The 27,583-nt window shown below is 46.7% G+C and overlaps 1 protein-coding gene across 2 annotated transcripts in view; it reads left to right on the top strand.

The window, feature by feature from the left end:
• OTULINL (OTU deubiquitinase with linear linkage specificity like) overlaps positions 1–27,583 on the top strand; it is an 86,123-nt gene that overhangs the window by 22,665 nt on the left and 35,875 nt on the right. Inside the window, exon 1 of one of the 2 annotated variants that reach the window (XM_069960255.1) lies at positions 25,878–25,937. The exons of the other annotated variant lie outside the window; for it this stretch is intronic. The gene's annotated coding sequence lies outside the window, so the exon portion shown is untranslated. Of the gene's footprint in view, positions 1–25,877; positions 25,938–27,583 lie in introns of those variants that run through there. 2 annotated transcript variants of the gene reach the window in all.

The raw sequence follows: 27,583 nt of genomic DNA, 5'->3' as shown, positions 1-27,583 counted from the left end.
AGAGAACAACCTCACCCACTAAGACTAAGGGTGCCTTCACACATAACGACTCGCAGCAAAAAACTCGCAGCGAGTTTCTGCTACGAGCCGATGTCCTGGAAGGCCCCTATCACTACATACAAGCAGTGGTCTGAAAGACCGCTGCGTGTATGTAATGCAGCCGCCCCCTTAACCCCTTCGGCTCCCGCACTGCTGTCTCCATACATTACCTGGCTCTGGCTGCACGGAGTCCCGGGGTCCCGCTCTGCCGCCCAGCCAATCAGTGGCTGCGGCTGGGCAACACACTGATTGGTTGGGCAGCAGAGCAAGACGCCGGGACCCCGTGCAGGCAGAGCCAGGTAATATATGGAGACAGCGGTGCGGGACCGGTGCGGTAGCCGAAGGGGTTAAGGGGGCGGCTGCATTACATACACGCAGCGGTCTTTCAGACCACTGTTTGTATGTAGTGATAGAGGCCTTCCAGGACCTCGGCTCGTAGCAGAAACTCGCAGCGAGTTTTTTGCTGCGAGTCGGTATGTGTGAAGGCACCCTAAAACACAGAGGAACATGTCACAACTGCAGATGGGCCTATGTCTAGTACCTCACATAATGGCACTTATATATACCTCAACAATGTTTATTACAACTATTACTCACATTTACCCACTTGTCTTGTAAATGTTGTATCTTAATATAATAAAATTTAAAAAGCTTAGTGTCACGATACTGGTGTACGCAGCTGGAATCCAATGGCCAGATGGAGTGAGCCAAGCACACGGATAAACTGAAGAGAATGTCTGGAGGGGTGCAACTAGAATGTAGATAAGGATAATCTAACTTGAATGTAGAACAGTCTGAAGAAGATAGTTCTCTGGAGCAGGAGACTGGAACAAGTCACAACACTCAAGCAATGTTTGCATTGCTTCATGGTCAGAAGTAGGCCCAAACAGGAAGCAAGATGGCTGCCACACCATCCATAGTGACCATTTTGGAAAAGGGCAAGAACACTGACACGCCCCCTCCCTGCAGATCCATACTTAGTGTACAGACTCTGACAGGAGGATCAGATAACAGCCCTGACACAGAGAGAAACATAAACAGAACCTCCTCCCCCTCACCTCCTAGCAGCACGTTCTCCCCCCTCCCCTCACAGAGGTGACTAAGCAGAGCTGAGGGTGTTGTGTGTGAGGAGCAGCGCAGGGGAAGAGCTGGATGGAGGGACAAGTGTTTCCAGTGCCACCATCACTCCAATGTACTGCATGAGGGAGAGTGGGTGAGTCACTGAGGGGAGTACTACAAGTCCCAGCACAACACAGCTGTAGTCCTTCCATAGTACATATATAATTCACTATCAGATGTCTGCAGCAGGTGCCCACACCTCCATGGCTGACATTATCCTACAGTGTTATGAGAGCATATGACTGTATCTAATCCCACTGTGTGTGATACCATCTGCTAGGGCTCTGTATCTAATCTTACATTGTGATACTGTATGTTGGGGCTGTATCTAATCCTGCTATGTGTGATACATCTGCTAAGGTGCTGGTCAGTGGATGGAGGGACGCAGCCAGGGAGATGAGGGATAGGCCACGCCCACTTTCTCTCAGCCAGAAGAAAAATTCATTTATTCTTCTCAGCCAAACAACTGGGGATATCTCAGCGAGCGTACACACTATCAACGCAGTTTAGGGCTCTTTTTAAAGGGTAGCACATGGGCTTTTTATTTGAGGAATTTCATTTTTTGCCTACTGAAATTATAGTTACGCTTTAAATGGTATGACTTTTCTTCCTTAATTTTCTTATGGTGCGTTTACACAGACAGATTTATCTAACAGATCTTTGAAGCCCAAACCAGAAACAGAATATAAACAGGGATCAGGTCATAAAGGAAAGACTGGGATCTATCCTCTCTTCAAATCCATTCCTGGCTTTGGCTTCCAAAATCTGTCAGATAAATCTTTCTGTGTAAACGCACCATTAAGGGTCTATTTATTTACTTTCAATGTGTCACATAAACTTTGTTGAAAAAATATCTAGAATTTTTATGTACTAGATGCTTTCTGCCTAGCATAAAAATTAAAAATAAAACATTATACACTGATCACCTATTCAAAAGAGGCCATTAATATCTGCTTTGCTGGGTGCCGATGGCCAACACGGCTGTTGATCAGCTGTTTGGCAGAGCCACACAGTGAATGGCCTAATTCGATTTCCTCTGTTCATTGTGTAGTTCTTGTGCTGGGATTTTACAGAGCAGCTTCCCTTGAATTGAATTGGAGCTGAACTACAGTATCCCACAGTAATCTGATATTGATGGAGTATGTTTTGGCTAGGCCATTAATGTAAAATGCCTGGAAAAACGCTTTAAATAGTAAGCAAAAGGGTAGTTTGCTTAGTAATATGCACTATATGGTTTAAGGGAGTTTTTTTTTGGTAGTTTTCTACAGCAGTTTTTCATCAATTTTGTGAGCCAACACCAAAAGTACATTTTAAAAGAATGGATCTACTTCTTGCTTTGGCTCAAACTATTAGTTCCTGTATTTACTGTGTTTAGTACCTCAAGACAAATCGATTTTCTGCAACTCCCCCTAAAATATACTAAGATTAATTGACTTTGTAATAACTTGTGAGTGCATTAGTTGAAATTGGGAAAATACTATGAATAGGAACCAGGGTGATTACATTCCATATCCAGTGGTATGAAATATATTTGCATTTTATAAATAATACGTAAATGGTTGTGCCACCACTAACATTTATCCCTTATCCAATGGATAAAGAATAAGAGATAAGTGTATGACTGCAGAGGTTCTAATGCTGGGACCCCTCCACAATTTCACACTGTCATTTCATTCATTGTCTGTGGGGCTGCCAAAGATAGCAGAGTACAACAATAAGCTATCTTTGAGAGCCCCATAAAAAGTGAATGGAGTGGCAGCAAGAATACCTGCCCACCACACTATTCTGCTTGGGGCTTTGGGGACGCCAATTTGAGGCTGTGTATGGTCTTAGCAGTCAGACATTCCATAATTATACACTTAATTTCTATCCTACAGTTAAGAATAGTTATTAACGGGATTGATTGCCACTACAAAATTGGGGAATATAGGCTCAGGCTAATATAAAAATTAAAAAGAATTTATATTTACTTATTCTGATCCCCTGCTAATGGCCCATAGTCCCTCTGAGCAGCACCCGCTTTTCCTGCTTTTGTTCCATACTTCCCAATTTTATGGGACTGGGCCACCCCTTTAAAGGGAAGGAGTCATCAGAAAATGACCTACAGTTTAAATCAAATTTTAATGTTAAACATATTTTATTATTATTTTCCCATTTTTCTTGTTCAATGTTTTTTATTAAGATTTTACAATAAAAATTATTAATACAACAAAATGTGAACTCAATATCACAAGATATGAAGATCTATCATGTCAGAGCAGATGATAAAATTGTATCTGAAGATGTAAACAATATTCTTAAAATCTTGCAGTTTTCATTCTCACAACTGGGGCTAAAACAAAGCCAAGACTTCCTGTTCTGTAAGTGCTGATACGAAGAGGCTGCTGTAAAGTGATCTGTACAGCATTGCAGTGACATGTGATGCCAATAGATAGATTGGACCAGTATAAGACAATAGCAGCTCCCCGTGGAATGACCTCTTCAGAGGTCACAGATTACGCTCAGTAATGTTTCACATGATCTAAAGGGAACAGAGTCTATCTGTTGTTGTCTATTGTCACGGCCGCGGCGGCGTCCCGTGCTCCGGGCCGCCGCCGCGACCTCCCTCCATCTCATGCAGCTGCCGGGGTCCCTGTGCAGGGACCCGGCGCTGCTACATGTTCGGCCCCGGGGGGCGCCTTACCTGGTCCCGCTCCTGCCTCCGTCTGTGCCGGCCGGCGCGCGCGTCCCCGCCTCCTAGGGCGCGCGCGCGCCTGCTGTCTCAGGTTTAAAGGGCCAGTCCGCCCCTAATTGGCCAGTTGCACCAATCACTCCCTATTTATTCCAGCCCTTCCTCACCACAGGTGTTGGAGCCTCTACATGCTTCCTTAGCGTTTGGCCCAGCTCCCTGTTGTTCCTGACTCCTATCCACCACTGGGTCCCTAGTCCTTATTCCTGGTCCCTGTTCCCCTGCGTCACCACTGTTCCGGTGTACAGTCTGTCACCTGCGGTTACGTCCACTGACCTCTGCAGCACCATCTCCTGCCTACTGTTCCTGCCACGCCTCGCCTGCCGTCACCAGCAACCAAGCCAGGGGTAGCGACCTGGGGGTCGCCTGCCGCAGCAAGTCCATCCCGCCTTGCGGCGGGCTCTGGTGAAAACCAGCGGCCCCTTAGACTCCGCTCCCTGGGGAGGTTAGTGCCATCGCTGGTGACGGTCCAGTGGATCCACTACTCCAGGCGTTACAGTAGGCTCCAACCATGGATCCCGGCGAGGTGCCTGATATCCGCGAGGTAGCCCGAGTGGTCGCCCTACAGGCTCAACAGATCCAGCAACAGTCACAGCTGATCCAACAACTGACTGCAGCCGTACAGCAGCATACCACAGTTAAGCAGTCATCACCCCCGGCAACCTCTTCTAAACTACGACTGGCTCTCCCAAGTAAATATGGAGGTGACCCCAAGTTGTGCAGAGGATTCCTGACCCAGTGCACTATGTATATCAAACTTTTAAGCAGTCAGTTTGCCACCGAGCGCTCTAAAGTGGCTTTCATTATCAGCCTATTGGAAGGTCGAGCTCTGGCCTGGGCCACACCACTATGGGACCGTAGTGATCCGATTGCTGCCAATTTCCGAATCTTCCTGGACGAGTTCCGCTCTGTCTTTGAGGAACCTGCTCGTGCGTCTTCGGCTGAGACTGCTCTTCTCAATCTATCCCAAGGTACTTCCTCCGTTGGTGATTACGCCATCCAGTTCCGCACCCTGGCTGCGGAACTAGACTGGAATGAGGCCGCTCTGATTGCCACCTTTAAAAAGGGCCTGTCCAGTCAAGTGAAGGATGTGCTCGCTGCCCGGGACCTGCCTACCTCCCTGAACGAACTTATCCTACTGGCTACCAGAGTCTACACCAGGTTCTCCGAGAGAGAGGAGGAGGTCCGGCAAGGACGGCGTCTGAGTCTGCCCCGTCGCCATCCCCGGCTGGCACCGGTGTTCCAGAATCCCGTGGCTCCTATGTCCCAGTCGCCTCCAGAGGTTCCTATGCAGGTGGAACGTGCTCGCCTGACGACTGATGAGAGGAACCGTCGACTGGACCAAAATCTCTGCCTCTATTGCGGTGGCGCCGATCACTATCGGCAGAGATGTCCCCAACGCCCTCAGCGTCCGGGAAACGCTCGCACCTAGGTCCGGTGGGAGAGGCCTCCCTAGGTGTGAATGCCACCTCTCCAAGGTTGACTATGCCCGTCTCCATCCAGAAACCCTCAGGGCAAGTTTTCCAGACTACTGCCCTCATCGACTCTGGCTCTGCTGGCAGTTTCATCTCTGCTTCGTTGGTCCAAAGATGGCGGCTACCCGTTATCCAGCTAGCCCAACCCCGGTCTATCTCTTCGGTTACGGGGGAGATTCTTACCGAAGCTGTGTACAGCCAGACGGCACCCCTAGTCCTCCAGGTGGGCGCCTTACATCAGGAGAAGATCTCCTTCTATGTCTTGCGCCATTCCTCTTCCAACCTCCTGCTGGGTCTTCCTTGGCTGCAATTCCATACCCCTAAGCTGGACTGGAGAACTGGGGAGGTTCTCAGCTGGGGTCAGGACTGTCATAACCGGTGTCTGAGATCTCCTCAACCCAAGTGCTCTACAAGGTCACCTGCTTATGTCAAGCCTCTATCCGGGCTACCGGAGGACTACCAAGACTTTGTCGATGTTTTCTCGGCCAAGGAGGCGGACTCACTACCACCTCATCGAGCCTATGATTGCCCCATAGACCTTCTTCCAGGGGCTTCTCCTCCACGTGGTCGAGTATACCCTCTCTCTGTGCCCGAGACTGAAGCCATGTCCTCCTACATCCAGGAGAACTTACAAAAGGGCTTCATCCGTAAATCCACGTCTCCAGCTGGCGCCGGATTTTTCTTTGTTCAGAAGAAGGACGGTTCCCTCCGCCCATGCATAGACTATCGGGGCTTAAATAAGGTGACTGTTAAGAACCGCTATCCTCTTCCGCTTATTCCTGAACTATTCGACCGTCTTCGTGGAGCAAAGATCTTCTCCAAGCTGGATCTCAGGGGAGCGTATAACTTGGTCCGTATTCGTAAAGGAGACGAATGGAAGACCGCTTTCAACACCAGAGATGGGCACTACGAATATCTGGTCATGCCATTCGGCCTATGCAATGCCCCAGCGGTCTTCCAGGAATTCGTGAACGATATCTTCCGAGACCTCCTCTATGTCTGCGTCATTGTCTATTTGGACGACATTTTGGTCTTCTCCCCGGACGAGCAGACTCATGTGGCACAAGTGCGTCAGGTCCTACGAAGACTACAGGCCAATCATCTATACGCCAAGCTTGAGAAGTGTGTTTTCCATCAGCGCAGTCTTCCATTTCTTGGCTATATCGTCTCCGATCAGGGCCTACAAATGGATTCAGCCAAGCTCGCAGCTGTCCTTCAATGGCCACGCCCTGTGGGACTTAGAGCTATCCAACGTTTCCTGGGCTTCGCCAACTATTACCGGCAATTCATCCCTCACTTCTCTACCCTGGTCGCACCCATAGTGGCTCTCACTAAGAAGAAGGCGGACCCCAGACGTTGGCCTCCAGAGGCCGAACAAGCCTTCAATAGCCTCAAGTCTGCCTTTGCCTCTGCTCCTGCTCTTGTCCGCCCGGATGTCTCCAGGCCGTTTTCTCTCGAGGTCGATGCTTCTTCTGTGGGCGCAGGAGCCGTTCTCTCGCAAAGGGACACATCAGGCAAGACCAGAACCTGCGGGTTCTTTTCTAAGACTTTCTCCCCTGCCGAGAGGAACTATACCATTGGGGACCGTGAACTCCTGGCCATTAAGTTGGCACTGGAGGAGTGGCGTCATCTATTAGAGGGGGCTAAACACCCTGTCAACATCTACACGGACCACAAGAACCTCCTCTACCTCCAATCGGCTCAACGCCTCAATCCCAGGCAGGCTCGGTGGTCCCTCTTCTTCTCTCGGTTCAACTATACCATCCACTTCCGTCCAGCCGAGAAGAATCTAAAGGCCGATGCATTATCCCGAGCATCCGATGTCATGGGGCAAGAGGAATCTCCTCGTCACATAATACCTCCCGACCGCCTAGTACCAGTTGCCACTTCTGCTCTGCAGAGACTGCCTCCCGGGAAGACTTATGTGCGCCCCGCACTCCGTAAATGCATCTTGAAGTGGGGGCATTCCTCCTTGGTAGCCGGGCATCCAGGAGCCCAAAAGACCGGGCAATTGATCTCCCGTCACTACTGGTGGCCCAATCTCCTCCAGGATGTCAAGGACTTTGTGGCTTCCTGTGCAGTGTGTGCCAGGAATAAGTCTCCCCGTCAAAGACCTGCCGGCCTACTATTGCCCTTGCCAGTCCCGGACCATCCCTGGCACCACATTGGGATGGATTTTATCACAGACCTACCTCCATCTGCGGGCAATACAGTCATTTGGGTGGTGACGGACCGCTTCTCCAAAATGGCTCACTTCGTGGCCCTTCCTGGTCTGCCCTCTGCTCCTCGTCTGGCTCAGTTGTTCTTCCGACACATCTTCCGCCTGCATGGACTTCCTCTTCACATTGTGTCCGACCGAGGCTCTCAATTTGTCTCTAAGTTTTGGCGTGCCCTCTGCTCGCAACTCCAAGTGAAGCTGGACTTCTCATCGGCCTATCATCCTCAGACTAACGGGCAAGTGGAGAGAGTCAATCAGATTCTGGGTAACTATCTACGCCATTTTGTTTCCAGCCGCCAAGATAACTGGTCCGATCTACTCCCATGGGCAGAATTCTCATATAACAGAGGAGGAGTTGTTATCTGACCTGCAATCGATCTGGGAACAAACTCGACAGTCATTACTCAAAGCCTCTGAACGCATGAAGGATCAGGCTGATAAGAAGAGGAGACCTGCCACAAATTTTCTCCCAGGTGACAAAGTCTGGCTCTCGGCCAAATATGTCCGACTCAAGATTCCCAGCTACAAGTTGGGTCCTCGATTCCTCGGTCCTTTCTCGGTGCTAAGACGCATCAACCCTGTCACCTACAAGCTCCGCCTACCCCCCACTATGCGGATTCCGAACTCCTTCCATGTTTCCCTCTTAAAACCAGTGGTCCTGAACCGGTTCTCAGATAAGTCTTCGTTCTCTGCTCCTCAAGCCGTCTCTGACGACGTCTACGCTGTTAAAGACATTCTGGCCATGAAGACTGTCAGAGGGAGAAGGTTCTTCCTGGTGGACTGGAAAGGATTTGGTCCTGAGGAGAGGTCCTGGGAACCCGAGGCTAACATCCTGGACCAAGATCTCATCAAGAGGTTCCTGCAGGCTAGAAAGAGGGGGAGGCCAAAGGGGGGGGGGTACTGTTACGGCCGCGGCGGCGTCCCGTGCTCCGGGCCGCCGCCGCGACCTCCCTCCATCTCATGCAGCTGCCGGGGTCCCTGTGCAGGGACCCGGCGCTGCTACATGTTCGGCCCCGGGGGGCGCCTTACCTGGTCCCGCTCCTGCCTCCGTCTGTGCCAGCCGGCGCGCGCGTCCCCGCCTCCTAGGGCGCGCGCGCGCCGGCTGTCTCAGGTTTAAAGGGCGAGTCTGCCCCTAATTGGCCAGTTGCACCAATCACTCCCTATTTATTCCAGCCCTGCCCCACCACAGGTGTTGGAGCCTCTACATGCTTCCTTAGCGTTTGGCCCAGCTCCCTGTTGTTCCTGACTCCTATCCACCACCGGGTCCCTAGTCCTTATTCCTGATCCCTGTTCCCCTGCGTCACCACTGTTCCGGTGTACAGTCTGTCACCTGCGGTTACGTCCACTGACCTCTGCAGCACCATCTCCTGCCTACTGTTCCTGCCACGCCTCGCCTGCCGTCACCAGCAACCAAGCCAGGGGTAGCGACCTGGGGGTCGCCTGCCGCAGCAAGTCCATCCCGCCTTGCGGCGGGCTCTGGTGAAAACCAGCGGCCCCTTAGACTCCGCTCCCTGGGGAGGTTAGTGCCATCGCTGGTGACGGTCCAGTGGATCCACTACTCCAGGCGTTACATCTATGTCTATGAGCCTTGTTGTAAAGCATGCCACTAAATGCTGTTAAAACAGCTTTGACAAGATGGCTGCCCCCATAACAATGTACAAAAAGTAATATTAAAAAAATGACAGAACATTAAAACAGATTAAAATATAAGAATAACTTTTAGTATATGACTCTGAACTATATGAATCAGTAAAAGAAAATCTAGGTGAAATTTCCTTTAATGGTGGCCCAACTGAATATGTAAGTTCCATATTTTGCCATAGGGAAACTGCTATAACTACCTTATTCTTAATATAGGTTCCAATGAATCCTGGTAAGAGTATTGTTTTTTTCTACTACAGCAATATTAACTGCATGTAGGTTTGCAGGTCTGTAAGAAAGGTCTGTAAGAAAATATCTCAGTTAAATTTCAGCTAGTTTGCATAATGTACCAAAAGAAATACATGAAAGAAACAACATAAAAAAGCAAATAAATTGCTTTGACTATATGTAAAGTAGTGTGTAATTTTATCTTTTCAAAAATTATCTTTAATAATTCGAAGCAGTTAAAAGAACAACAGATTAATAAATTGTACTGGAACATTAACGCATCTGATGCAATCCAAGTTTTACCAAGCTTTGGAATAATTTAGGCCAATTTTAGGATTGTTTATTATAGAGTAGCATTTTATCTAGCATGTTTATTTCAATGGTGAAAGGGTATAGCTGCTTACCATTTCTTCCTTGCAGGACTTTATCCTTTTATTAACAATCTGAATAGATATTTTGCATGTGAGTGACTGCAAAGTAAACATTTACATGTATGTTTATGTATAACACTGTGTTGCACTGTATGTGTGCTTTGTTCTGTTTTGTTGCAGGTGCTGAAAGATGATGGGCCAAGTTGAAACCCTTATGCTGGACTGCCATGGTTGGCAAAAGGGTTGTAGGCTTCCTGGGTAGCCACCTAGTGGTAAATGTATAGGTATAGGGAACATTGGTGGTGTGACGTCGCTGTGCTTCACCATTATGCTGAGGGTAGGAACCTGAGTTGTTAAAAAACAGGGCTCTTGGTAGGGAAAGTGGGAAAAAGCTTTGTGAAATCCAGTGGAAAATGATATTGGCCTGTATTTGGAAAGTCTGCTAGAGCTTTGAGAATGAATTTAGCCTGTTATGGGTAAGTTGGAGGAGGCAAGCTGTAAAGTGGTCAGAGCCCAGCCCGGATTGCCGGCAGCAGGGCGGGCACTGCAAATCCCAATAGTTGACACTTTTTACGTTTATAGATAGACACGTTCACTAATCACTATCACATTAGGTCACTATTTTAATTGTTACACTTTTTATTCACAGTAGTTTTATTATAGCAGTAGGGTGTGATAAAAGAAATTCAGATTATTAGACTATTTTCATATTCATATATATATATATATATATATATATATATATATATTTGTGGATTTATGAATTGGGTATACACTGTATATATTTATTTACATATATTTTACATATACATGCTTCAACTATTATAATATAATTTTCATCTATGTTAGGAGTTATGTTAACCTCTTAAGGACCCATGACGTACCGGTACTCCAGCCCTTTAAAAGGGCGCCGTGCGAAATCGCTTGGCGCTCCGGTAAAGATGGCTGCTGATTCTATCAGCAGCCATCTTCCTTTGTCACGTAGGGGGCAGTTTCCCTGCCCCCCGTGAGGACGTTCGCTGTGATTGGCCAATGACCTCTCATAGGGCAATCACAGAGATTTGCGGTGTTTCCGGGACCGGACCCCGGCACAGAGCTGTGATTGGTGCTGTCCGAGACAGCACCAATCACAGCTGTGACCGGGCATCACCTGCCCGTTGATCCGGCCCCCCGATCAGATTCCACTGTGTGTGAAGGCACCCTAAAGAAAAAAAAATGGCCCACAGGTTGTTCTCGGCTGAGGAGGCATTCGCCTGGATTGCCTCCGATACTGAGACAACCAGTGAGGGAGAAGAGGAAGATCCCTCGTTCCCTCTTCCTTCCTCTTCTTCCTCATCGTCATCACCATTTAGTGATGATAAGCCCCCAATGCGCCGCCCCAGGAAGCCCCACAAGCCCCCTCAAGTGACCCCACCCCATACGAACCACAGATTCCTGAGTTTGGTGGGGTCACTTGTGGGGGGTCGCCTCTGAGAGCCCTTTGTCCTCCATTCTGGCCAAATCCAGGTTCCAAAATCCAAATTGCACTCCTTCCCTTTGGAGGCTTTCCGTGGGCCGGCTTTGCAGTTTGTGTCCACATGTGGGGTACTCTTGCAATTGGGGGAAATTGCGCTACGTGATTAGGGGTTTATTTTTTCTTTTAACTTCTTGTGAACATGAAAAATTCAAAGTTACACCAACGTTTTAGTGTAAAAAATTTAATTTTTCATTTTCACAGCACATTGTTTCACATTTGTGCCTGTCACCAGTGGGGTCCATGTGCTCACTACACCCCTTGTTACATTCCCTGAGGGGTGTAGTTTCCATAATGGGGTCACTTGTGGGGGGTTTCCAATGTTTTGGCAGCACTGGCACTCTGCGAACCCGACATGGCATTCGTCCTCCATTCCAGCCTCTTAATGGCGCTCTGTCCCTTTGGTGGCTTGCCCTGTGCCCACATGGCAAATTATGTCCACATGTGGGGTATTTTCGTACTCAGGGGAAATTACCCTATACGTTTTGTCTTTATTTTCTCTTTTAACCCCTTGTAGAAATGAAAAAAATCAAGGCTAGACCAACATTTAGTGTAAAAAAAATTTAAATTTTTACACTAAATCATTGATCTAGTCTTTATTTTTTCATTTTCACAAGGGGTGAAAAGATAAAAAAACAAGAAATGTGTAGAACAATTTCCCCTGAGTACGGAAATACCCCACATTACATTAAGCGCCATGCGGGTGCAGGATAAGCCTCCAAAGGGAAGGAGCGCTATTTGGCTAGAATGGATGGTGAATGCCATGTTGCATTTACAAAGGCCCTGTGTTCCCAAGACATTGAAAACCCCCCACAAGTGACCCCATTCTGTAAACTAAACCCCTCAAGGAATCTAATAAGGGGTGCAGTGAGCATATGGACCCCTCGATGATGGGCACATTTGTGCTGTGAAAATGAAAAAACTAAATTTTTCACTTTCACGTCACATTGTTCCACATTTGTGCCCATCACCAGTGGGGTCCATATGCTCACTACACCACTTATTAGATTCCTTGAGGGGTGTAGTTTACAGAATGGGGCCACTTGTGGGGGTTTACCACTGTCCTGGCAGCATAGGGTCTTTGTAAATGCGACATGGCCCTTGAAATCCATTCCAGCCAAATCCAGCCTCCAAATGGCACTCCTTCCCTTCAGAGGCCCGTCTTGCAGCCGCATGGTGCTTTATGTGCACATGTGGGGTGTTTCCGTACTCAGGACAAACGGCTCTACACGTTTTGTGTTTTTTTTCTCTTTTAAATCCTTGTGAAAATGAAAAATTCACGGCTAGGCCAATGTTTAAGTGTAAAAAATTTAATTTTTACACAACATCATTGATCTAGTCTTGACATTTCTCATTTGCACAAGGGGTTAAAAGAGAAGAAACAAAACAAAACATGTAGAGAAATTTCCCCTGAGTACGGAAATACCCCACATGTGGACTTAAGGCGCTATGCAGCCGCAAGACAGGCCTCCGAAGGGAAGGAGCGCCATTTAACTTTTGGGGACTGGATTTGGGTAGAATGGATTTCGAGGGCCATGTTGCATTTAAAAACTCCCTGTGCTGCCAAGGCAGTAAAAGCCCCCGAAAGTGGCCCCATTATGGAAACTACACCCCTCAGGGAATGTAAAAAGGGGTGTAGTGAGCATATGGACCACACTAGTGACGGGCACAAATGTGGAACAGTATGGCGTGAAAATGAAATATTACATTTTTTACACTATAATGTTGGTTTAGCCTTGAATTTTTCATTTTCACAAAGGGTTAAAAGAGAAAAAAATACACAAAATGTGTAAAACAACTTTCCCCCGAGTCCGTATATATCCCAAATGTGGACATTAAGCACCATGTGGGTGCAGGGCAAGTCCCGAAGGGAAGGAGCACCATTTGGATTTTGGAGGCTGGATTTGGCCAGAATGGATGATGAAGGCCATGTCGCATTTACAGAGCCCTTGTGCTGCCAAGACAATGAAAACCCCCCAAAAGTGACCCCATTCTGGAAACTACACCCCTCAAGGAATCTAACAAGGGGTGCAGTGAGGATATGGACCCATTGATGATGGGCACATTTGTGCCTTGAAAGTAAAAAAATGAAATTTTTCCCTTTCACGTCACATTGTTCCACATTTGTGCCCTTCACCAGTGGGGTCCATATGCTCACTGCACCCCTTATTAGATTCCTTAAGGGGTGTAGTTTCCAGAATGGGGTCACTTGTGGGGGGTTTCCAGTGTTTTGGCAGCACGAGGGCTTTGTAAATGCGACATGGCCCTTGAAATCCATTCCAGTAAAATTCAGCTTCCAAAAGCCAATTGGCGCTCCTTCCCTTTGGAGGCTCGTCCTGCGCCCACTTGGCGCTTTATGTCCACATGTGGGGTATTTCCGTACTCGGGAGAAACTGCGCTACACGTTTTGTGTTTTTCTTTCCTTCTATCCCTTTGTGGAAATGAAAAATTGAGGCTAGAACAACGTTTTAGTATAAAAAAATTAATTTTTATTTTTTCACACCGCATTGTTCTGAAAATCTGTGAAGCACCTGTGGGGTCCAGATGCTCACTGCACCCCTTGTTACATTCCTTGAGGGGTGTTGTTTTCTAAATGGTGTCCCTTTAGGGGTGTTTTTTAGGTTTTGGCACCCCATAGCCTATGCTAACCTGAAGTGGTACAGTCAAAAATGACCAAATATAACGAAGGCATTGAAATTCACTAGGCGCTCCTTTGTATCTGAGGCTTGTGGTTGCGTCAAATAGGGCCACATATGGGGTATTTCTATAAACTGCAGAAATGGGGCAATCAATATTGGGGTGCATTTCTCTGGTAATAGGTTTACAATTATGAAAGATATTGGATTACAAGAAAATCTCTGCACAGAAAATTTTAATTTTCAAATTTCTTACACACTTAGCTTTTATTTCTGTGACTCCCCTAAAGGGTTAAAAAGCTTTCTGGATGTGCTTTTGCAGAGTTTGGGGGGTGCAGTTTCTGAAATGGGGTGCTTTGTGGGGCTTTCTAACATACAGTCCCCTCAAATACACTTTTAGAAACCTGAACAGGTCCCTAAAAATAGCTGATTTTGAAATTTTACTGAAAATTTGGAAATTTGCTGCTAATGTTTTAAGCTTTCTATTGTCTAAAAAAAATGAAAGAAAGTTTAATAGAAGCTACCAACATAAAGTAGACATGTTGCTAATGCTATTTAATATATAATTTATGTGGCATAACCATTTTCTGTATAAGCAGAAAAGTTTCAAAGTTGGAAAAATGCATTTTTTCACAATTTTTCACGTTATTTTGGTTTTTTTCATAAAGATTCGTTATAAGTATCAACTCCAATTTAACAGAAATGTAAAGTACAATATGTCACGAGAAAACAATCTCAGAATCAGCCGGATAGGTAAAAGCATCCCGAAGTTATTAATGAATAAAATGACACAGGTCATATTCATAAAATTTGCCTCGGTCCTTAAGGCCATTTCAGGCCCCGTCCTTAAAGGGGTTGGCCAATTTATAGTAAAATTGCTCAGTATACAGTATTTGTAAGTGTACTCACTGTATATACTGACAGCAGCTCCCTGTGTACCTCATAGAGCTAATATCAGACTCCCCTCCTCCAGGCTGTGCTGCCCTGTTCTGTGTTGTTTTGGTCCATAAGATTGCTGACATGGAGGAGCATGTGACCAGGCCCCGCCCCCCAGTGTCCACCACTGACCCTATATATGTCTATGGAGGACACAGTGGACAGGGCATGGTCACATGCTCCTCCATGTCAGCCATTTTATGGACTGAAACAAAACAGAGCAGGGCAGCCCAGCCTGGAGGAGAGGAGTCTGGTATTAGCTCTATGAGGGACACAGGGAGCTGCTGTCACTATATACAGTGAGTACACTTATATACTTTGTACTGACCTTTTAAGGGGTTAATATGTCTACTAATTTATTGCGGATAGTGCTAAATGTATTAATTGATTTATAAAAGGGATAGATTATATTTGGTGGTATCCTTTGTTAGTTTATATAACAAAATTGTTAAATTTATTTACTTCTGTTGAAGAATACACTATATGGGTACAAACCCACTTGACGTATTTGCTGCGTGAATCAGTCTTAAAAATAAGCAGGCAAAACGCAGGTTGGCTTTATACAATTGTTCTGCGTTAAAATACGCAATTGCGTGTTTTTGAAGCGTGAAGCTTGTTGTTAGCAAAGCATCAGTTGTTAACAACCTGTGCGAAAAACGCATGTAGCTTCACACTTCAAAAATACGCAATTGCGTATTTTAACGCAGAACAATTGTATAAAGCCAACCTGCGTTTTGCCTGCTTATTTTTAAGACTGATTCACGCAGCAAATACGTCAAGTGGGTTTGTACCCTATAGGTGACTTCACACTTACCGGATCCGCAGCAGATTTCACGCTGCGGATTTGCAGCGAGATCCGCTGCAGATCCAGTGCTGTTCATCCCTATGAGATCACATACTCGCAGCTGGATTGACATCCCAGCAGCACTGATTGGCTGAGCAGGACCGGATCCTGGAGCCTCACATGCAGCCGTGTCAGCAAACAGGTAATGTATGCTGTTGGCGGCAGACTGCGGGGCTGTGGGCGGCTAACTCACATACTCACAGCGGGATGTCAATCCCACTGCGAGTATGTGCTCTCATAGGGATGAATGGCACGGAGCGGGCAGACAGCGGGAATCATTGCCGAGAGTTCGGGTTCGTACAAACCCGAACCTCGGCAGGTTCAGACCATCCCTACTCCCTATCAGTGTTTGTCAACTTCAGTCCTCAAGACCCACCAACAGGTCATGTTTTGAGGATTCCACAGGTGATATAATTATAGTCAGTGCAACAGTAACTGCCACAGCTGTTCGTTGTATGGGATATCCGCAAAACATGACTATAATTATATCACCTGTGAAATCCTCAAAACATGACCTGTTAGTGGGTCTTGAGGACTGGAGTTGAGAAACACTGTATTAGATCATATGCCGTAGCATCAATAGGATGTTTTATTTATTTTTAACCCCTTAACAACTGCGGGCGTATATTTACGCCCTGCGGTCGTTAAGGATATTTACTCCCTGCAGTCGTTAATGATATTCAGAGCGGGGCCGTGCGGCGGGCGCGCTCTGAACCGCGGCGGTCCCGGGTGCCGCTTGTAGCCCGGGACCGCAGGTATTAGCGGGCACGGTCTGATCGCCGTGCCCGCTAATACAGTAATCGGATGCAGCTGTCAAAGTTGACAGCTGCATTCGATTACCGTTTGCAGCGTCATCCCTGGTGTCTAGTGGGGAGATCGCTCCTCCGAGACGTTGTCCCGGAGGAGCGATCTCCGTTTCTGAAGCCGGCCGAGGACCGCTCCAAGATGGCACCATCCCTGGCTCGGCACTCGTTTACTTCCGGCTGCAGCAGCCGGAAGTAAACGAGTGCCTATCTCATGGATCTCTGCAGCATATCTATGCTGCAGAGATCTCTATGAGAGATCAAAGCACTTATACTAGAAGTCCCCTAGGGGGGCTTCTAGTATAAGTGTAAAAGTAAAAAAAAAAGTGTTGTTATTAATAAAAAGCCCCCTCCCCTAATAAAAGTCAGACTCACCCCCCTTTTCCCAGGTTATTAATAAAAGTAAATAAATAAATAAACAAACATGTTTGGTATCGCCGCGTGCGTAATCGCCCAAACTTTTAATTAATCACATTGCTGATCTCGCTGGGTAAACTGCGTAAGCGCAAAAAAATCCCAAAGTGCAAAATTGCGCATTTTTGGTAGCATCAAATCCAGAAAAATGTTAATAAAAAGCGCTCAAAAAGTTGTATATGCGCAATCAAGGTACCGATAGAAAGAACACATCATGGTGCAAAAAATGACACCTCACACAGCCCCATAGACCAAAGGATAAAAGTGCTATAAGCCTGGGAATGGAGCGATTTTAAGGAACGTATATTTGTAAACAATGGTTTTCATTTTTTACAGGCCATCAGATACAAGAAAAGTTATACATGTTATATATCGTTTTTTTTCAATTTCACCACACATTGAATTTTCTTCCTGCTTTTGCAGTGTACTTTATGCAAAAATTCAGCCTGTCATTGCAAAGTACAATTAGTGGCGCAAAAAATAAGGGCTCATGTGGGTTTCTAGGTGAAAAAATGCAACTGCTATGGCCTTTTATGCACAAGGAGGAAAAAACGAAAACGCAAAAATCAAAATTGCCCCGATCCTTAAAGCGTAACTGTCATTTTAGGTTCATTTTTCTGAAAACATTAAATATCAATAGTACAAGCAATTTTAAGAAACTCTGTAATAGGTTTTATAAACCAAAAGTTTCCTTCTGTACTGAAAAAGCAATCTCCCAGCCTACCCCCTCACATCAAATGAAGCAGGATTTCTGTCTCCATTATGTGGCTATGGAGAGGGGAGGGGCTGTTAGGAGTGACTGAGCACGGAGCAGTCCTGCACAGCACAACACCCTGCAATCTTCTCTCAGTAAGTTCATAGATAAGCACTGACCTTTCTGACACCTGAATTTAGCGTTTTAGGTGCCCAGAGAGTCTACAAACAGCTGACCTTTATGTCACCTCTTCCTGCTCCCTCATCTCCCCCAGCCCCTCCCCCCTTCATAGGCTTACAATGGAGAGAGCAGAACCCGTCTTCACTGGCTTCTCTGTAATGAAGACGTGTTTGCCTGATAATGCACAGATAAGAAGTCAGGGGGGGGGAGGCTGGGAGATTGCTTCTTGAGTACAGAAGGAGGCTTTTTTGGCTGATAAAACCTATTACAGAGTTTCTTAAAATCGCTTATACTACTGATTTCTGCAATAAAAAAAAACATGACAGTTACGCTTTAAGGGGTTAAGGAACGCACAAACGTCTGCACAATAACTCACTTTTTAAATTACCTTTTTACATTACGTTGTTCTGCGCTTGCACAGGGACTTAGAAGATACAGTAAATGTATTCTGGGTTCAGGTTTATAAAATATTTTACACAATAGGACAGCAATCGTGATGGTTGCAAATGTTAGTTAGTTTAAAAGAATATTCCATCATGCTGCCTGAATCACAAGTCATCAGAAAAGTTTCCAGCAGCTGTTCCTGTTTTCGTATAGGGAAAGATCAATCTAGGCTGTTGGAGTAGGTAGAGGCTACCAGAGATACATCATGTGATAGAAAGGCATCATGAAAGTGATAACGTCAAATTTTTTTTTCTATTACTGTTTGCCAGGGTCACATGTCAAAATGTAAGGAGTTTGGTGACATACCTTATAGACAGGTCCAGTCTCAAGTGTGTTCTGACAGAGGGGGGCAGTCCCCCAGGTTCAACTCCTTTCTAGGACAGAACTAATCTCTGAGAAAGTCCAGTCCACCCCCCCCATAGGCCTGAAACTTGAAAGTCGGTCTAGCCTTGGGTTGTTACTGTGAAGAAGTGTCAGTCAGCTTTGCAGCTGAGTAGATTTGAAATATACTGTAGGTCTTGAACAAAGCCTTAGGCCTAGTTAGTTTTCAGTTCCCAGTAAAACATGATACTAGCAAGTAAATATAAACTTCAATGCTACAGGAACACCAAAGATCCTGTTCAAGTTGCTACCCTCATCTAGGGTCATATACACTGTGTGGATGACTTTGTGTGAAGTCTAGGAGGTTCTACGCAAGACTTCCTTCAGACTGCCATATCGATAGGACAATTCTACTTTAAGAAAGAAACACACATACGGTATCCGCAGCAAAATCCGCTGTCGATACCTTCCCTGTCAATTTCAAAGTGATTACACACGGAATTGTCAAACTTCTGCGAGTATGTGGCATACTTTACCCGATCGACGCTCCGGCTGCATCTGAGGCTCCCGGTTTCTAGAGGTCTGTGGGGCTATGCACTGATTGGCTGAGCGGGACCTATGGGGACTGGGAGCCTCAGATGCAGCCAGAGCGGGGATTAGGTAAAGTATTTTTTGGGTGGTGGGGGGCTAAGGGGGCTGGCACTTACATACATAATCACATTGAAACAGGGAATACTCATATAATCTATAGTTGCCAACAGTCCCGATTTTGCTGGGACTGTCCCGGATTTGACAGGGCAGACCCGGCAAATTAATGTCCCGGGTATGCCCAGGCAAGCCCCGCCCCCGTGACGTCACTCCCGCCCCCGTAACTGCCCCCAGTGCAAACTAGAAGCTAAAGTAAAGTACAGCTCTCAGTATTGGCTAGAGGCTGTATATTCTGCCTCCAGCCACTAGATGTCGCTCTCTCCTCCAAGCTACAGGGCCTGGCAGGGAGCCTGGAAGGAAAGTGAAGGGAGCCTGAAGGAAGTGAAGATGGCCGTGTGCTGTAGGGAGACAGGTACTGAGGTGCCCACGTGAGGGGGATAATGGTGAAGGAGGAAAAGCTATATACAGTGGTGTAAGAGGCCAGGAGAATAGTAATGTTGACGGATATACATAGCTCCGATTCCCAGCCTCCTAGTCTCTCACACCATTGTATATAGCTTTACCTCCTTCAGCATCATCCCCTCATGTGGGCTTATTATATCAGCAGTCTCACACCACACTGTATACTGGTGGTATAATGAGGAGCCCACATAAGGGGATTACATACCAGTATATACCAGTCACAGCACACTGTATTATACTGGTGGTATACTGAGAGGCCCACATGAGGGGGATAATGCTGAGCATAATAAAGCTCCAGTCTGCTCTTGTCACCCCCCAGTGTGCCCCAGTCACCCCCAGTCTGCCCCAGTCACTCCCCCACCAGTCTGCTCCAGTCACCCCCAGTCTGCTCCAGTCACCCCAGTCTGCCCCAGCTACCCACAGTCACCCCCAGTCTGCCCCAGCTACCCCCTATCTCCTCCAGTAACCCCTCAGTCTGCTCCAGTCACCCCTCAGTCTGCTCCAGTCTCCCCCCCAGTCTGCCCAAGCTACCCCCTATTTCCTCCAGTAACCCCCATTCTGCTCCAGTTGACCCCCAGTCTGCCCCAGCTACCCCCATCTCCTCCAGTAACCCTCCAGAATGCTCCAGTAACCCCCAATCTGCTCTAGCTACCCCCTGTCTCCCCCAGTCTGCTCCTGTCACACCCAGCCTGCCCCAGTCTGCTCCAGTCACCCTCCAGTCTGCTTCAGTCTGCCCCAGTCTGCTCCAGTCACCCCCAGTCCGCCTCAGCTACCCCCTATCTCCTCCAGTAACCCCCCCAGTCTGCTCCAGTCACCCCCAGTCTGCCCCAGCTACCCACATTCACCCCCAGTCTGCCCCAGGTACCCCCTATCTCCTCCAGTAACCCCTCAGTCTGCTCCAGTCACCCCTCAGTCTGCTCCAGTCTCCACCCCAGTCTGCCCAAGCTACCCCCTATCTCCTCCAGTAACCCCCCAGTCTGCTCCAGTTGACCCCCAGTCTGCCCCAGCTACCCCAATCTCCTCCAGTAACCCTCCAGTCTGCTCCAGTAACCCCCAGTCTGCTCCTATCACCGCCAGTCTGCCCCAGCTACCTCCAGTCAGTCACAGTCTCCCCAGTCTGCTCCAGTCACCCCCAGTCTGCTCCTGCTACCCCCAGTCTGCTCCAGTCACCCCCAGTCTGCCCCAGCTACCTCCAGTTACCCTCCAGTCTGCTTCAGTCAGCCCCAGTCTGCCCCAGTCACCCCCAGTCTGCTCCAGTCACCCTCAGTCTGCCCCAGTTACTCCCAGTCTGCTCCTGTCACCCCCAGTCTGCTCCAGCTACCTTCAGTCACCCACAGTCTCTCCCAGTCTGCTCCAGTCACCCCCAGTCTGCCCCAGTCCCCCCAGTCTGCCCCAGCTACCCCAAGTCTCCCCCAGTCTGCTCCAGTCACCCCCAGTCTGCCCCAGATCCCCCCCAGTCTGCCCAGCTACTACCAGTCTGCTCCTGTCACCCCCAGTCTGCCCCAGCTACCGCCAGTTACCCTCCAGTCTGCTTCAGTCAGCCCCAGTCTGCCCCAGTCACCCCCAGTCTGCTCCAGTCACCCTCAGTCTGCCCCAGTTACTCCCAGTCTGCTCCTGTCACCCCCAGTCTGCTCCAGCTACCGCCAGTCACCCTCCAGTCTGCTCCAGTCAGCCCCAGTCTGCCCCAGCTACCCCCAGTCTGCCCCAGCTACCCCCTAGTCTGCTCATGTCACCCCCAGTCTGCCCCAGCTAGCCCCAATCTGCTCAAGTCAGCCCCAGCTACCCCCAGTCTGCTCCATTCATACTCAGTCTGCCCCAGCTACCCCCAGTCTTTCCTAGTCACCCTCAGTCTGCTCCAGCTACCCCCAGTCTCGCCCAGTCATCCCTAGTCTGCTCCCATCACCTCCAGTCTCTTCCAGTCTCCCCCAGTCTGCACCCATCGCCCTTAGTCTGCCCCAGCTACCCCCAGTCTTCTACAGTCACCCCCAGTCTGCCCCACCTACCCCCAGTCATCCCCAGTCTCCCCCAGTCTGTCCCAGGTACCAAGTTTTCAAGGGGCCCCATGACTCCTAGCTACACCCCTGCCCCTCATCCGTTCCTGTAATACTACTACACCTCTAATCTGTTCCTGTACTACTATTACACCCCTCATCTATTCCTGTTCTACTGCTACATTGGTGACAAGACACACCCCGTTAACAGCACCCATGATAGGCCACTCCCACATAGACCACATCCACAATAAGCCACACCCTTTGATATTAACGCTTAAGTGTCCCTAGAAAAATTTTTTAAATGTTGGCAACTATGTATAATCACATTGAAACAGGGAAAGTATCCATAGCGGATTTCCCTTTAAACTCGCAGCATGAAATTCGCTGTGGATATGGTACATGTGAATCTAGCCTAAAAAGTCTGTTCCTGATCCAGGCAGGAAAAACTGTCAAGAAAGGAGAAGGAAAGCTATGTGGTTTCCCACAGCAACCAATCTCAGCTCAGCTCAGCTTATATCTTAATGAGGTGTGGTAAAATAAAACTTGAGCTGTTATCAGCTGCTTTAGAAGGAAACACAAAAAGTGAATTTAAGGCAGCTTGATGAATTGGAGCCCTGTGTTTTATATGTTGGGAAGTAGTGAACATTGCTTCAGCGCTGGTTCTAGCGAATGAGTTGTTCTCTTCAATCCAGATTTAGCAGCTGTTTCTGATTTGGGCTATGTTCACATTACGTATCAGACCGGCCGTTCCGTGACCCCGGCCTGGTCTGTGCCCGGATCATCGCGGCCGGTACTTAAGTGATCTTTCCGGCCGCAGAGCTCTGATGCGGGCGCATCAGCGCGCGCCCGCATCAGAGCTTCCCATAGCACACAGTGCACTGTGTGAACTGACAGGTCTTTCTGCGGCCGGAATTCACTGAATTCCGGCTGCAGAAAACTGATGTGTCAGTTTTTTCCGGCGGCGTATGGGATCCCGGCCGTAGCGTATACGATGTGTGTACGCTCCGGCCGGGATCCCATTGCAAATAAAGCTATGTTCAACTCCTTAAAACTACGGCCGTAGTTCTGCGGCGAGAACTACAGCCGTAGTTGTACATAGTGTGAACATAGCCTTAGAAATGCCCGATTCCCCCAAAAACTGTGGATGATACTTTGAGGGTCCCTATGTCTTCAACCCATTTCAGTCTTCTTAATGCCAATGTAAAATTAGAAAAATGAAAATGACAGCATCATCTACACACTGTCAGATTATTCGGCTTTTTTCAACTGGGTGTCTCAGTATCATATGTGATTCATGGATCATACATCAGTCTACCTGGACAAGATATTGAGGAGCAAGTTTTTTTGTAAATGCTTCTCTATCGGTGGCCTTGTGTTACAGGAAAGGGATAGTCTAGGGCAAGATGAATTGTTGTCAGACAGGGAACCTAGGATCTTTTGGACAAGGTGTTGTACCAAGTACGCAAAATTTTTTGTGTATTGTTTCAACCAAGAGTGAACCAGTTCAAAAAAGTGGGATAAGACTTGCAGATTTAAAGTAAATGTACCATCAGGCCCTGGCTGAAGCACTGGGGGGCAGGCCGACCCACCCCCAGTGGGAGGAAACCCCAGCCCCTCTATGATGCGGCTTCATTGATTGTAATTGAGCCGCATCATAGAGGGGTGGGGGGTTCCCCCCACTGGGGGTGGATGGGCCCATCTCCAGTGCTTCAGCCCGGGCCTGATGGTACATTCACTTTAAGGAGCTACAGCTTCAGATGTGATAGGTATCCAAGATCCAAGGGGTATTTTTGTGCTGGGTGGCGGGGAGAGGGTAAAATGGCCTGAAACCCACTGACCACCAACGATCAGTAGTGTTTCAAAAAATATTTAGGCTATGCATATGGGGTATATGGGGTACATATAGCAACATGGATTTCCCCATCCAGAAGTCGATGCTTTTTCTACAAACTGTATATTTTCTACAAGTGCAATTTTTTTTTTAAGCTTATAGGGTTCCCACAATATTGCTATCATGATAGCCCTAAAACATTGTTATAACAATGTTAACACAAAGCCGCCAGCCATTCAGTAATGAAGTAGTTAAACTAAAAAATCAAATAGAATATTTTTCTTGAACTTTGTATAAACTGTACTCAGTTGGGTAACTAAGTATTTATCAACAATTTATATGCAGTATACAAGTCTGTTAAGCTTGTAGCTTTGTCATAGTTTAGAGAACTGCTGTTCTGTTAGTAGATCAGAATCATTGTAAATTGAGCAGAATCATGCTGCGCTTACACAGAACGATTATCGTGCAAATTCGAACAATAATTGTACGTGTAAACGCAGCGAACGATCAAGCGACGAGCGAGAAATCGTTCATTTTGATCTTACAACATGTTTTAAAATCGTCGTTCGTCGTTTGCAAAAAATTGCAGATTGTTCCGCGTAAACAGTCGTTCACCGATTTTACCTATGTGCGAGATAGACTTAAGTGATCGCAAAACGATTTTTCCGTACGATATATCATTCCGTCTAAACGCTGATTGTTCTAAAACAAAACAGTTCTTTCGATATTGTTAATCGTACGATCGGGCGAATTATCGCTCAGTGTAAACCCAGCATCAGTCCTAGCAATCTGGAGAATTGTTGTATGTGTATCTCTTCTCTGCCCTTACATACATACAGTAAGAAATGCCGATACCCTTTGTCAGACCTTCCTTTGGCTATTTACTGTGTCTCTGTGTGTGTGGCTTGTGCAGGCAATGGAATTTCACATGGATTTCACTGCATATTTCACATGCAAATTTGCTTAAATTCCCCTCCAAAACCACTACCCATTATCTTCAATTTGTATCTGAGGCTTAGTTTATATGACACATTTTTCTCACAGAGATACAGACATTTGATAAGTCACATGTAATTCATTGATCTCTAAAATGCTTTAGGGTGAGGATTAGACAAGTGAAAGATTTACCACCACAGTATGGTGGTATTATTCAGTCACTCTGCGGTTGTGAACAACCCACCAAACCAAAATAACTTAAGTAAGTCAACAAAAACTATCTATCTCAAAATATAATTTTTTGCACTATGCACTTTCATATACAAGGATCAGAATAAAATATATGTGTTTCAATTAAAGGCCGTACTCCACGGCCCGACTCTGAGGAGCATTGCTCCTCATTCCCTAATCGCTGCTGTCGCTATTCCATGCGGCTGCAGCGAGCGGGTAAGTCTGGGGAGGGCGGGGGGAAGCTGCGGGGTGGCTACTCGGGTGATAGCTTATCGTCCGGGCAGCCCATAGGATATAGCGACGGTCTGCTGCCGCCCCTCCTATTACACAGAGAGGCGGCACCAGATCGCTGCTATATAAGTCGTTTGTCTTTCAACATGTTCAACATGAACGATGTCGGCTGGTCATTGCCTCCTATTCCACGGGTGCCATCTACCCTATGGCTGCCCTGATTTTCCTAAGGCTGCATTCACACGTTCCGGGAAGTTGTCCATGCTCACAGACAATTTTACAGCCCATTGCTTTCTATTGGGCTATTCAGATGTTCCGTGATTTCACGGATCTGTGATCCGTTCCGTTAAAAAATAGGACATGTCATTACTCGGAACGGATACACGGAAAGGATTCCCCATAGAAATCAATGAGATCCGTGTTTTTCATGGATGTACACGGATGTGATGTAATCAATGTAATTTAGAATGCTTTAACACAGATCCATGGAAAAAACGGACACGGATACAAAACGGATGCAAAACATATGAAAAACTGACTGTTTTGCACGGATCTTGGAGGTAGCTGCCGGACCACAATCACGGACCGGGAAAAACACTGAACGTGTGAATGCAGCCTTAGGGAAAAAGGGAAATTTGCCAGTCATGAAAACCATTTTGATTCCCTGTGATCAGTATCAAATCATGATCTGGCCAGTGACCAAAATGCTTTTTGAATTAGGCTACAGTATATAAGGTATGTATTATTACCTTGCGGATATTTGCATGTTATAGTTTTTCAGGTTTGCATGTACTACTATGAGAATGTTGTTCTTTGCACTATGATATAAATTTGCATTGTAAAACATCATGATGCAATGTTCATTTCATGTATAATGTTTGTAGTGTCTTGTGTACATGTCAGAATTGTTGCAAGGAGTGATAATGCATCATAGGTTCGTACTGAAGGGCGTAAGGATCATATAAGGCTGCTTGGAGCCCCTGAAGACGGCCTGTTTTAGGTAGGTCTTGTTCCCATTTAAAGCATGGTAAGACCCTGCAAAGGGTTGTGCTCCTTAAAGCTGCTGCACTATTATCAAACAAGGATGTGGAAAATGTACTGTCATCAGAATGAGATGGGGTCATCAGGGCTGCCTGTTGTGGGCGACTAGTAGCATACCCCATAAAGAAATGTCTTTTTTATCTTTAATAGGGGAACACCATCCTTCATAAATGCCCATATGAATTTCTGGGGACATATATTTTTTCCACAAAAATTCATATTCTAGTACTCCATGCTGTTTGTAAGTAATGATTCTGTCATAGTAAATGGGAAACGGGTCGCGCTCACTGGGGTAGTTGGGTGGGAATTGTAATTCATGCAGATAAGTTTTGTCACCCAATTGCTATATAAATGAAGTTAATGATTAAAATGTATTTATTGTGTAACACGAAATCCACAGACCATCTTAACTGTCAAAACGCGACGTTTCAGGGTATCACACACGTTTGTCAAGGGGTTTGTATGGTAGATAGATATCCTGTAGTGTCCAGATGAAAGGAATCTGGTGCTGGTGGCAGACTGTTTGGCTTTTGACTAGCGACTTGGATCATGGTGTGTGGTCACACGCTGCGACCCAAGTCGCCAGCCAAATGTCACACAGTCTGCCACCATCACCAGATCCCTTCCATCTGGACACTCCAGGATATCCTTGTGCATTTACCATACAGACCCCTTGACAAAGGTATGTGATACCCCAAAGCGTTGGGTTTTGACAATTAAGATGGTCTGTAGATTTTGTGTTGCACAATAAATACACTTTAGGCATCTGCAAGAACTTGTGGAAAATCATTAACTTCATTAACTTTCGAAAACCAGAGTCCATGCAACTGGCGCAGGCATTGCGCAACAATTTACACCTGCTCTGAAACTGGTGTAGATTTTTTCCTGGTTTATGTCTGGATAAACCTTGGTAAATCAAGCACAGGAGGAGGCCACTCCCCAACCCCGTCCACCAGGAGAGCAGGGGGGATACGGCTGGCGTACACAACGGAAAACGGGCGAATCTGTCCCTTCTTCGTGGCGTACGCCAGGGGCACATGATAAATCCAACTCCGCCCCCCGAGCTTAGTTTAAAGCTCATAAAGTTTCATGTGGAGTTGATTCATAAATAAAAAAATAGATATAATTGATGATATGTCCTAACACCAAAGATTATCATGCATTTAAAAGTGGTCATGTGCATGTATGGATGGAGAGGAAACTGTCACAACCATTTCTTACATTATGTTCAATACAAAAAAATGTCATTTCCTTAACTTAGCAGCGAGGTACAATAGCTCGGTAAGATGTTATTTTGTGGTTAGATACTGTTCTCGGGACTTGATTCAGCATTTTCCATCATGACGTGTGAGTCAGGCAATGTGGTGTGTTTTCATGTAGTCGTAAACTGCCTTCTGTTAATGTTTCTAAAGGATTATGTGATTTGACTTCTTTCAGTTTTAAATAGCCTCTACACCAAAATAGTGAAATCTACATTTGTTCGTGTACTGTATACATTTGTATATTTCGCATGTGTCTCCACAATATTTTACTTGTTATAGTTGCAGAACTAATTTATTTCTGAATAACTTTGTCGGTGACACACAGACTTAAAAGTCCAAACAT

This window comes from Dendropsophus ebraccatus, chromosome 2 (assembly GCF_027789765.1).
Source record: "Dendropsophus ebraccatus isolate aDenEbr1 chromosome 2, aDenEbr1.pat, whole genome shotgun sequence".
In the NCBI taxonomy this organism is placed as follows: domain Eukaryota; kingdom Metazoa; phylum Chordata; class Amphibia; order Anura; family Hylidae; genus Dendropsophus; species Dendropsophus ebraccatus.
The sequence above is the reverse complement of the archived record's forward strand: the minus strand, read 5'-3'. Positions and strand labels throughout refer to the sequence as shown.